This window comes from Gossypium hirsutum, chromosome A05 (genome assembly GCF_007990345.1).
Source record: "Gossypium hirsutum isolate 1008001.06 chromosome A05, Gossypium_hirsutum_v2.1, whole genome shotgun sequence".
NCBI lineage: Eukaryota > Viridiplantae > Streptophyta > Magnoliopsida > Malvales > Malvaceae > Gossypium > Gossypium hirsutum.
The window spans coordinates 101,503,053-101,514,532 of record NC_053428.1 but is presented as its reverse complement, the minus strand read 5'-3'; the positions used below and the strand labels follow the sequence as shown (position 1 = coordinate 101,514,532).

General features: G+C 34.1%; 1 long non-coding RNA gene across 6 annotated transcripts; it reads left to right on the top strand.

Moving 5' to 3' along the window:
* The first annotated feature begins 7,706 nt into the window (after positions 1–7,706).
* Positions 7,707–11,480, top strand: LOC121229593 (uncharacterized). Of its 6 annotated transcripts, none has more exons than XR_005927377.1 (7): positions 7,707–7,964; positions 8,721–8,782; positions 9,333–9,378; positions 10,550–10,721; positions 10,817–10,930; positions 11,043–11,125; positions 11,212–11,480. It is a non-coding gene; the product is annotated as an uncharacterized lncRNA (long non-coding RNA). The 6 variants fall into 6 exon arrangements; XR_005927372.1 differs by having other exon boundaries at positions 7,708–7,964; positions 9,256–9,378; positions 10,575–10,721; XR_005927373.1 differs by having other exon boundaries at positions 7,709–7,964; positions 10,575–10,721.

Here is an 11,480-nt window from a genome sequence, read left to right as displayed (position 1 = left end):
GGCATAATGCCATTCAATAGCTTTTAATGGCAGGGCCCACGCGTTTTGCCCTTAAAGGGTCAATTTGCGCACTAAATCCCTGTGCATTTTCTTGCTGTCCAAATCTGCTTCACTTTTGTTTTTGAATTTCTCCCAGCAATTTTGTGCAGCTTTTAATTTGGTCCATATTAAATGCTGGGTTCAGGAATTTGGGTAAATTACATTTTTAAGACCCCTTATTTCACGCGCGCTCCAATGTGGTGCTCTCTTATTTATGTTTTACCCCAGAACTCCCGTTTTGATTCCAATTAAGCCCTTTCTTTTTATTTCAAACACTTTTATCACAAAATTTTTTTTTTGGTATTATTATTATTAATCTATTATTACTATTTTATTTTATTTTTTTTACTATCATTTTAGCGATTTTCCTATTATTTATTATATTATTTTTTTATATATTATTTTTATACTTATTATATCATTTTCATTATTATTTTTATTTATTTTCATTTAATTTAATCAATTTGAGCTATGTTTCACATTATTATATTATTTATTTATTTATATATTTGTTGCATGCTTAGTATATGTATATATATATTTAAAGTAAAACTAATTATTTTACGTATAAATTGTCATTATACTTATTACATTATTTGTTATATTATTTTCATTTTTACTAATAATCATTTTTCTGTACTGTTTATTTTTAAATTTTTTATATATTTTTTATTAAAAGTTAATAATTTTTTAAATATAGTTTATTATACGTATTATATTATATATTATTTTTTTACCGTTTACTACTATTATTTTAATATTATTATTTATAATTTTTATATGTATATATTTTTCGCTAAAGTTTTTTAATATAATTATTAATAGACCTACTATATTATTTTTATTATTTTTATATACCATAGTTTTTTATCGAATATTTTTTGTACTAAATTATTATTATTTATTATTTTTCACTTTCACTAATTTAGCATTGTTATTTTAACTTTACTATTATCACTATATATATACATCATCATTCGACATATTATTTTCACTTCTATTATGCATTTTCGTATCATTAATATCTTTATTGCTATGTTTGTTATGTTATTATATTTATTACTATTGTTATAATTATTGTTGATTTTCCTTATATTTACTATATTCTAGGTATTAACATATACACTGTCAAGTTTATTATTATACTGCTATTTTCATATCGCATGTTATCATTTTTTTTGTGTTGAGTTTCAACCGCCCCAAATTCATTTTATTCAAAGATTTATCCTTGATTGTTTTCAAAATAAAGGCAATATTCGATATCTGGGATCCTCGGGAGGATTGTGCCCTAACTTACTGAGTACCAATTTTCCTCGTTGAACCTAAATAATTGAGTACCCTTCTTAAATCTAATTGTATGAGGTTCAAATAAAAACCTATTCTTGAAATTCGGGACGCTGCACCCTAACTTACTGGGTGTGGCATCGCGTTATATTGAGGGTAGTGATTTCCAAAATCAAGGCAACCTTCGGTATTTGGGAGTTCTGAGAGATTGAGCTCTAACTTACTGAGTTCTAATTTTTCATAAGTCCCGGAGGACCGAATATCCTTCTCTCAAACCTTCATACATGAATTTTAAAAATTGAAGACTAACTTAGTCCCGAAGGTCTGAAATGTTGGACCCTAACTTACTGGGTATGGCATTCTCTCCTTCGAAATGGGTAGGTCTTTACATTTTATTCGAATAATTTCGATTTTCTTTCAAATAAAAGGATCGTACTCTAAAATCTTTTCAAATTTCGACATCAAGACATCAACTAATCAAATAGGTACCAATTTTTAGGCATTACGAGGGTGCTAATCCTTCCTCGTACGTAACCGACTCCTGAGCCCATTTTCTCAAACTTAGTAGACCAAAAAGAATTATTGTTTTAATAGGCCCAGATGTTTTATTAAAACGATTGATTTTAAGGTGGCCCAATCTCACATTAGAAAAGATTGGTGGCAACTCCATTTACATTTTTAAAGTCGATCCACATTTTTCAAAACTTAAAAATGGTTTCGACAGCTTGGCGACTCCACTGGGGATCAATAAGAGAGTTAAGCCGCGATTTGATTACTTTTTGTCTTTTGTCGAAAGTTGAATTTGGTTTTGAGTCTATAATCCTCTTATTGCATTTCATCTGTTTGGTGTTATGTTTTTCTGGCATTTTTTTCAAAGTTCTTTTATATTTTCTGTCATGGCATTGCATGACCGTTGTGGTCACACCTATTAAGTGGGAGTGAGAAGCTATTTCCTTCGTGAGGTTTTCACCTCCGTGCAGGATAGTGGATTGCTTTCGGGATACATCCGTACCTATGTCTTCTTGAGGTTTTCACCTCTGTGCAGCCATAGGGAAATGTATCCCCCTGAACTGAATTCGGTCTATATGAGACTATAATGGGTGAGGATCGAGGAATCTGCTGGTTCAGGTACCTCAACTTTAGAACCAAACCACATATAGAGGAACTCTAAGGGCCCACTTTTGGAAGAACTACGCTAAACCCTAGTGATTACCCCCAATAGATGCTTGTTTCTATTTTCTTTACTTTGAGTTATGTTTCTGATATATGATACTAACTTGCTGTGTTTTGTTTTGCCATATTTGCATGTCATTCCACATTTGAAAGGTGTCAATTCGTGTTCAATTTTCTAAATTAGAAAGCTCGTCATGGGGGACAAATTCCTTGATAAGGTAGAAAATAATGCGGCTGTCCGTAAATGGTCAGAGACAATACAATTAGAGAAGGGAGACAACCTAGCCAAGGGATACAAATCTGAGTTATGGGATTATACTCGCATTAGCGTGACTCAAAATAATAATCAGGAATTGAAGGAGATATGGGATCAGTGGGATGATGAGGCTAAATAATTATTCTACTGTAACTATGGAGATCTATCGTACTTACTTGGTATCGAAATAGAAAAACACTTGTTCCGGGCCTTTATTCAGTATTGGAACCCTGCATATAGCTACTTCACGTTTGGGAGGGTGGATTTAGTACCCACGGTGGAGGAGTATACAGCTTTATTAAATTGTCCGAAGGTACAAGTCGATAAGGCCTATTCGAGAGCTGCTTATGTTCCAGCGTTTCCGAAAAAGCTAATGAATATTACTGGAATGAGCGAACAGTGGGTTACGGTAAGGATCAAGCAGAAAGGGGAGTGTAAGTGTATCCCATGGAAAATTTATGAGATTTGATCCTAACACATCCTAATATGAAGAAGAAAGTTGACGTCTTTGCCTTGAGTATCTACGGGTTGATGCTCTTCCCTAGGGCATTGGGATATGTTGATGAGGCGGTCACGGATCTATTAGACCGACTAGACAAGGGAGTCACACCAGTTCCTGCAATTTTAGCTGAGACATTCAGGTCCTTCAACGCGTGTAGAAGGACCAGCGAGGGTAGATTTATAAGGTGTGCACAGTTATTGTTAGTATGGTTTTACAGTCATTTTTGGAAGATAGACAAAGGTCATTATCGAGCTTTCTTTGGGAATTATTCCCCATTAAAGGAGATAACAGCTACACCCAGAAGAGATGACATATCGGAAGAAAACTGGATCGTGCTCCTGCGGAATCTCCAGGGAGAGGACACTAAGTGGAAAGCACCTTGGTGGATGCCTAACAAAATTCTTTTTCAATATGGGAGTTTTGATTGGGTCCCTTTGCTTGGGATCTGGGGAGCCATTGGATATGCTCCCTTCCTCGTGCTTAGGCAATATGCAGCAAGACAGTTCATACCGGTAACCCATGGGTTTGCTTAATGCGAATTTTCGTATAACGGATACTACAAGAAAAGGGTTAAAAAGATTTCTAATGCTTGGAATCAGACTCGTCGAATGGAAGGGTTGGCTGCAGATCCGATGACGACCCCTGAGTATGATGGATAGTTGAGTAGACGAGTTAACGACAATATCTCTGGGTCGAGTTTAAAGGGTGTTTAACCTATAGAGGAGTATCTGCGAGTAGTTCCCTCCGAATTGGAAATTATAAAACAGGATTTTGAAAAGAGAAGTTCAGAGTTGGGGAAAAAGATAAAGCAACTCGAAGAGGAGAATGTATATCTTAAATTGGACATTGACGTCCAGAAATCAAACGTCGAGAAACTAAGAAAGGGGAAAAGAAAAGCTGAAGAAGACTTGGACAGTCTGAAGAATGATTACAAGGAGCTGCGTATGTCGATGAAAACTGCCGGGTTGGGAAAAACATCAAAGTAATGGCAACAAGAAATCCAATAAGAAAAGTCTAAGGCCGATCAATGGAAGAAGAGGTTCTGTGATGCTCGAGAACGAGAGGAAGCCCTGAAAAAAACTACATCAGAGAGTCAAAACAAAAATGAGACGTTAAGAGCTCGAATAACAGAGTTAGAAAAGACATTGCATCAGCATCGTAGTCGCAACTCTGTAATAGAATTAAAAGCTAGCTTAAGTGAGATCAAGAATCTGAAGGGGAAGATAGAAGAACTTGGGGTTGCGCTACAGGATTGTGAACACCGAATTGAATCACTAGAAACAAATAGTGAGCAATTGGAGGAACAACTTCACCGGTCTCAGAATAAGGTTCGAGATAGAGATCGCCTCATGGGAGAAGCTATAGTTCAGATTCGAGAAGTGGCGAAACATTTACAAATCCTGGCAGTTCAAGCTGACGTATTAAGTGTAAAATATGAGTCAGTATCGAACCGAGGTCAAGAGCTGGCTGAACTTCTTAAAAAAGTTAGAGCTCTGGGCATAAGGGCTAGGCCGTATATGTAGTCTATTTTTTATGTAAAGGATTTTGTCTTTTAGTAAAGTTATTTTAAATAAAATTGAATCAGATTGACACCTTTTTGCATTCATGACATGCATTTGCATTGCATAGCATCATAAACATTAAATTGCACAAAAGAACCCTATTAATTAGTGATAATTTATCTAGTTACCCTGGAATATCGCTACTATACACGAAGGAAAACAAGGGATATGGATCAGAGGTTAGAGAAATTAGAACAAATACAAAAGGAGATGCAGGAGCAACTGCAAGCTTAGATGCAAGAACAGCTGGCTAGGATCCAGCAGGAGATGAGGGATCAAATGCTGGAGTCCCAGAAAAACATGCTGGAGTCACAGAACAACATGATGAGCCAGCTGACATAGCTGCTGAATGGAGGGTCTGACAAAGGAAAAGGCCCTATGGGGGACACGGAAAATGACAATGAGGATTCCGCTTGTCCTACAAGTTTTACGCCAGTAAACATGCAAACACAACCACCAAGGGTGTCTGTTAATGTCCAACCTCTTTATCAAACTGGTACCTCGGCACCAGTAAACTTCCCAACAGGATCGAGCACCAAGCCTGAAGATAATCTAGCAAACCCTCAGGTCTCTGACTTCGATGACGCAGCAGAGGTGGAAAAGATAAAGGCTGAGGTCCCAAAACAATTTGAGGATCGATGCAAATGGTTGGAGGAAAAGTTCAATGAGTTAGAGAATGCTGATCATTACGGTGGAATCGATACAAAGGAACTGAGTTTGGTTCCGGACTTAGTACTTCCCCCGAAGTTTAAAATGCCAGAGTTTGAAAGATATAACGGAACTAGCTGCCCTGAGGCTCACATTATGATGTTTTGTCGAAGGATGACGGGGTATGTCAACAATGACCAACTGTTGATCCATTGTTTTCAAGACAGTTTGAATGGGGCTGCAGCGAAATGGTACAATCAGTTGAGCCGTGCTCAGGTCAAATCATGGAAGGATTTGGCGCAGGTCTTCATGAAACAGTATGGCCATGTCACTACAGGAAAATAGATCTTTAGCGGCGTTTTTAGCGGCGTTTTATTAAAAAACGCCTTAAAAATTGTAAAACACATAGCAATAGCTGCGTTTTACCAAAAACGCCACTAAAAATAGAGCAATAGCAGCATTTTTACCAAAAAATGCTGCGAAAAATAGAGCAATAGCGGCGTTTAACGCCGCGAAAAATAGAGCATTAGCGGCGCTTTTGGAAAAACGCTGCTAAAAGTCATATAACCCCTAAACCCAAAAAAATCATAAACACTAATCTATAACCCCTAAAACAATAATTATTAAAATTTATGGTTATACAATATATTAAATATTTTCTTATATAATCGTAAAAGAGATAGTATTGAATTTAAAATATCGAATTAATTATCATTATAGTTTATGGTTTATGGTTTAATATATATGGTTTAGGGTTTATGATTTATAAGTTAACTATGGTTTAAGATATATGGTTTAGGGTTTAAGGTTTAGGAGTTAACTAGTATTTGAAGGTTTATGATGAATTATGGGTTTAGGGATTATGATTTAAGGTTTAGGGGTTAGGGTTGGAGTTTAAGGTGTAAGGGTTTGGGGTTAAGGGTTAAGGGGTTAGGGTTTAGTGTTTATGGGATAGGAGTTAAGAGGTTTAGGGTTTAGATTAATTAGTATTTTTTAATTTATATATTAAATGATTTCTTATATAATTGTAAAAGAGATAATCTTAATTTGAATATATTAAACAATTGGGTAGTGGACAAATGTACACATTCAAGTGAACATGAAACAATAAAGGAAAACAAAATTGAAGTGCAAAAAAAAATGAATATATAGAAATACCATTGTAAGATTAATACAGTGAAACAAAGAATAAATTATGTGCAATATTTTTGTATATTTTAGTACCATCCTTATTTTTGTATAAGATATATTTTTTTTATTCTAATAATATCTTAAAAACACAAATCTTGTATTATGTATAATTTATTGCACCTATCCTTTACACTTATTAAATTTTAAAAATTTATACAACAATTCTAAAATTTTAGCTTTAGCGATTTAATATTCATAATATTGTAGCTCAAATTATGTATGTGCCCGTATATCAATTGTGAATCCTTCTATACTATTGTACTAATAATATATATTAATGTATTATGTGCCTGTATATTAATGTTAATGTATTACTGTAATATGTAGCTCAAATTGTCAATCCGTCTATATTATTGTACTAATAATATATATTAATGTAATATTGAAGAGTTAATTGATTAAAAATAATAAATGCAAGTACAAAAAAGAGCAAGGTACGGAGGGGTACAAAAAAGATCCAAAATTGCTAACAACGAGATTTGAACCCAGGTACTAAGGTAAAGAGCAAGCAAACTTAACCAACTAAGCTAAATTAACTCATTGTTATATTATTGGAGTATTATTATTATCTTAATTATATTACGTTACGCTCTAATGATTTATCGGACCTATTCCATACACGTGTCAAATTAAAAAAAATAATACAATAATTCTGTAAAAAAAAATCCGGTGTTTACTTCAAATAAGTAAGGAAAATAATGATTTGAATGTTTTAAAATTGAATTTTAAACCGAAAATATCAAAATTTAGAGGAAAAAAAATCTTTTTTGACAAAAAGTGCGGCAAACCGCCTTTGGCAGTTTGTCAGCGCGTAGATCTCGAAAAGTTATTCGAAATAAAAAAAAATCATCTCAATTGGACAATCGAGCGAAAAGTTATGGCCTTTCAAAGTTTTCGAAGCTAAAATACATAAACCGTTGATGAATTACTAATTCAAAACTCACCGTTTCAATTGTTCCTACCACGCACCGTTTCAATTGTTTCCACCACGCACCGTTTCAATTGATTTTACAGATCCTGCCTCTAATCCTCCCAAAATTTGACATCCCTCCAACTCTACATAACGATTCAAAATGTTTTCCTTTTTCTTTTATTTTTCATTCTTTTCTGTTTGTCAATTTCCTTTGTAGGATTTTATGTTACCTTATTTATGCTATTTCATTCCTTTAAGCTGTTTCTATATGAGATTTTTTTAAGATTCATAAGTGTTTCTATACGTAAAGTCAGTGGCTTGCCCTTTTCCCAAGTTTTCCCCCAAAATAAAACTCTTGCTCTCTTGCTCTTTCTCCACCGTCCGAAAGCGCTTGAGGTTAGTCTTTCTTCTTCTTTTTTAAATTTATTTGTTTGCTTCGTCAATGTTCTTGTTTCGGTCTGTAATGATGCTCGAATCTCTTTTGAAATTTAAGCAACCGTCCACTGAAAGAAGTTTCACACTGTCACTTCCGACTTGAAAATGGCGGTTGATTTATCTATATTTCTGCTCCATTACATGATCGGGAACTTAAGGGTTCCTGCTTTAGGGTTTTTCTATCGTTTAATTTTGGGATAATTGATGAGTATGTTTAAGGGATGAGAGAAAAGAATTTGAAAGAAACAAGGAAGATCAATATCTATTTAATATATTTAATTCTAAGCTGTCTGACTAAGAATGTTTTATGGTATTTTTTCTTCTTAATTTTAGTTTCCCATGATCTCTGATTTTAATTTTTCAGGAAAGAAAGTAATGTTCTTTTTTTATTCCCTTGTTCATAGATTTAGGGTTAATTTCCGTACAGCTGGAAAGATTTACAGTTTTAATTGAGAATTAGAAGTTTGGGCTTGTAAGTGATATTTCTTTACACCTTCATACTTTAGATCGTAGGTAGAAATAATGTGCTTGATGAAGATGAGTTAAATTTAAGGTCTATTGAGAACTGCTTTGATTTGGAATGGATAGGTGCTACTCGGAATTGGCGGTCTAGTTAAATATATCTGCAGTATCTTACTAGATACTATCACTGCGTACTGTTCACTGTTATCATACTGCGGAGGGTCTTATGACTCTTTTTCCTATTTTTTTCTGCAGAGCCGATATTATAGATCTCCTGAAGTTCTTCTTGGATATCAGCATCCTTTTGACATGAATTTGTAGCCTTCTTTTCTATTTATTGGTTTTGCTTAGTGCCTTTGTCTTTTGGTGGATCATGCTGGTATGGACTTGAACTTCAGTGGAATAACTTCAGCAGAACATTGTTTGATCAATTGAATCCTGAGGTTTAAAATGACCTTTGGAGTTTATTCCACAGAAGTTCTAGTCCAGCACTCTATATTAGTCACATCTTCTGTGGATTAAACCTTGAAAGGTTCATCTTTGTATTTCTATATGAAGATCTTTTTGGAGCAATGACGTAGAAGATTTATATTGCTATTCTTTTTAGCATGCTGCTACTACCTAAATTATTCATGTTTCAAACCTTTGGCAGTAATAATTAGAAAATGCCTATTTAAAATATTCAGTTCTTGTGATTCATTATTGTCTTTGATGATTATATTCCCTAATTCTGATTTTTGTCTTTGGTCTTGATCGTTAGTTCTAGTTTGAACCTTGACCACTTGATTAGATATACAACAGCTATTGACATGTGGTCCTTTGGCTGCATAGTTGCTGAACTCTTTCTTGGGCTGCCATTATTCTCAGGTGCTTCAGAATTTGATCTTCTAAGGCGAATGGTTGAAATTCTTGGGTATGCCTCTTGCTTTGATGGTCATACATATCTCTGGCTAACAATTTGTCAGTATTTCTAGGCATCATTTTCTTGCGACTGATTTTATGTATAGCTTTTCTTTGGTTGATCTTATAACCGAGCAGATCTTATTGTGTCCAAATAGGAGAATTTCACTTATCATTAAATAAGCGCATGCAATTATCAAATTTCATACTCACTTTGTCTCTTATTTTTTTGTCTATCTTAGAAATTCCAGGATTCAAGGCAGTGTGTATCTAATGCTTTGACAAGTTTGTAGGCATTCATACTAAAAATTTCCCTTATGCTAAACAAAAATGTATAAGGAAAGAGAAACAAAAATTTGCATTGATTTTTCAGATCACTAATATTTTTTCAACATCACAAATTGAAAGTTCAGTCTACCTCTCTCTCTTCAGTTTCTTTTATTCTACATAAAAGTATCATTATGACAAGTCAGATCCTCTAAGATGATTCCTCTATTGAATTGGCAAGATAGGCATTAATACTTATGAACGAGATCTGTGCCTTATAAGGGGTGAGTTAATGCTGCATTTTAGGATCAACGTGAATAATTTATTTCTTGTATATAAGAACCTTGAAGGATGTGCTAGAATTTTCAATGTCCTTAAGGCTCTGCTTGGTATGGAGGATGGAAAAGAGTGAGGAATGCTTAAGGTACAAAGTAAGAATATGGTTATGAATCTTAACCAATGAAATTTACGAAAACAAAATAAAATTTTGTCCAAAATAAAATTTTCATGCTTACGAAAACAAGTAAATAGAGAAAATTCCAATGAAATATGCTTTTTACTGAAATTGCATTAGAACTTCTGCTAATATGTGCTCATCAGCTGAGTTAATTCATAAAAGTTCAAAATATCTTTAAGACCCTTCCTACTTGATTTTCTTGAACTATGTTTGATCAGTTGCTGTTTCTTAGTTGTTCTGCTATTTTCTTGCATTCAATATAAATATTATGCTGCTTATTATTTTCTTATTCTTCATGCGTACTTCTTTTTGAAGGGTTTTGTACAAACTTTCATTTCCATCTTGTTTTAACTTAACCTAAACCAACCTGGTTACATTTAGATATAATTAAAATTTGTTTTTAGCACTCATTAGTCATTTCTCATTCAGTTAGTCATATCTTTGCACTTGTTACGAACAGCCTTTTATATGTGGTTATCATGTAGAGAGCAGCCCCCTGATTATGTTCTAAAGGAGGCAAAGGCAAAAAACACAAGTAAGTTCTTCAAGTGCGTAGGGAGAATCCTATAGGGAATAGTGAAGTTTGTGGCAGAAGTGCTTACCAAGTATTAATAGAAGAAGAATATAAAGCCGTAAGAAATTTCTAGTGACTAGTTCTTGTTCATTTACATGTTGCATCTCTTGTCAAGTTTTTCATCTGATATAATTGTTGCTTGTTTCGGTTCAGAGGGAGTTAAAAAACCGTTGATTGGAAAAGAGTATTTCAATCATAAGAATCTTGAAGCAGTAGTTACATGCTATTCTTACCTGAAAAACTTGCCTAAAGAAGATATCATTAAAGGTTAGCATCTAACTTCAACATTGAATGTACAGCTTGGAGTGGCGAGAAAATTTTTCTAGTGTGTAGTCTGTGGATAACTTACTAAAGCTGCTGCATAATAAATCTATCACAGAGAGTCAGATACGATTGGCTTTGATTGATTTCTTGAGGGGACTAGTTGAGTTTGATCCGGCAAAACGGTGGTCACCTTTCCAGGTAGTTGAAATTTCCCATGAGCACTTCTTATCGTGCTATTCCAACTAAGTATGAAGAAACATAAGAGCTTTAACATCATTGTGCAGGCTTCCAAACACCCTTTTGTTACCGGGGAACCTTTCACACGCCCATATAGGCCTCCCCTGAGACCCCTCACTTGGTAAGGGACTTACGCATGCAGCTCTGCAATTGAAGAAGATTGAACCTTATGTCATAAATCATAGATTTCTATTTGTATTTTGTTAGATTCCTGGTGTAGTATGATAAGTGCGGTATTTTGTTTGGCGGGATGTATTTATATCATAGATTATTCTTCTTCTCAATATTTTGATAATGAATTTTAATTTTTTTTATA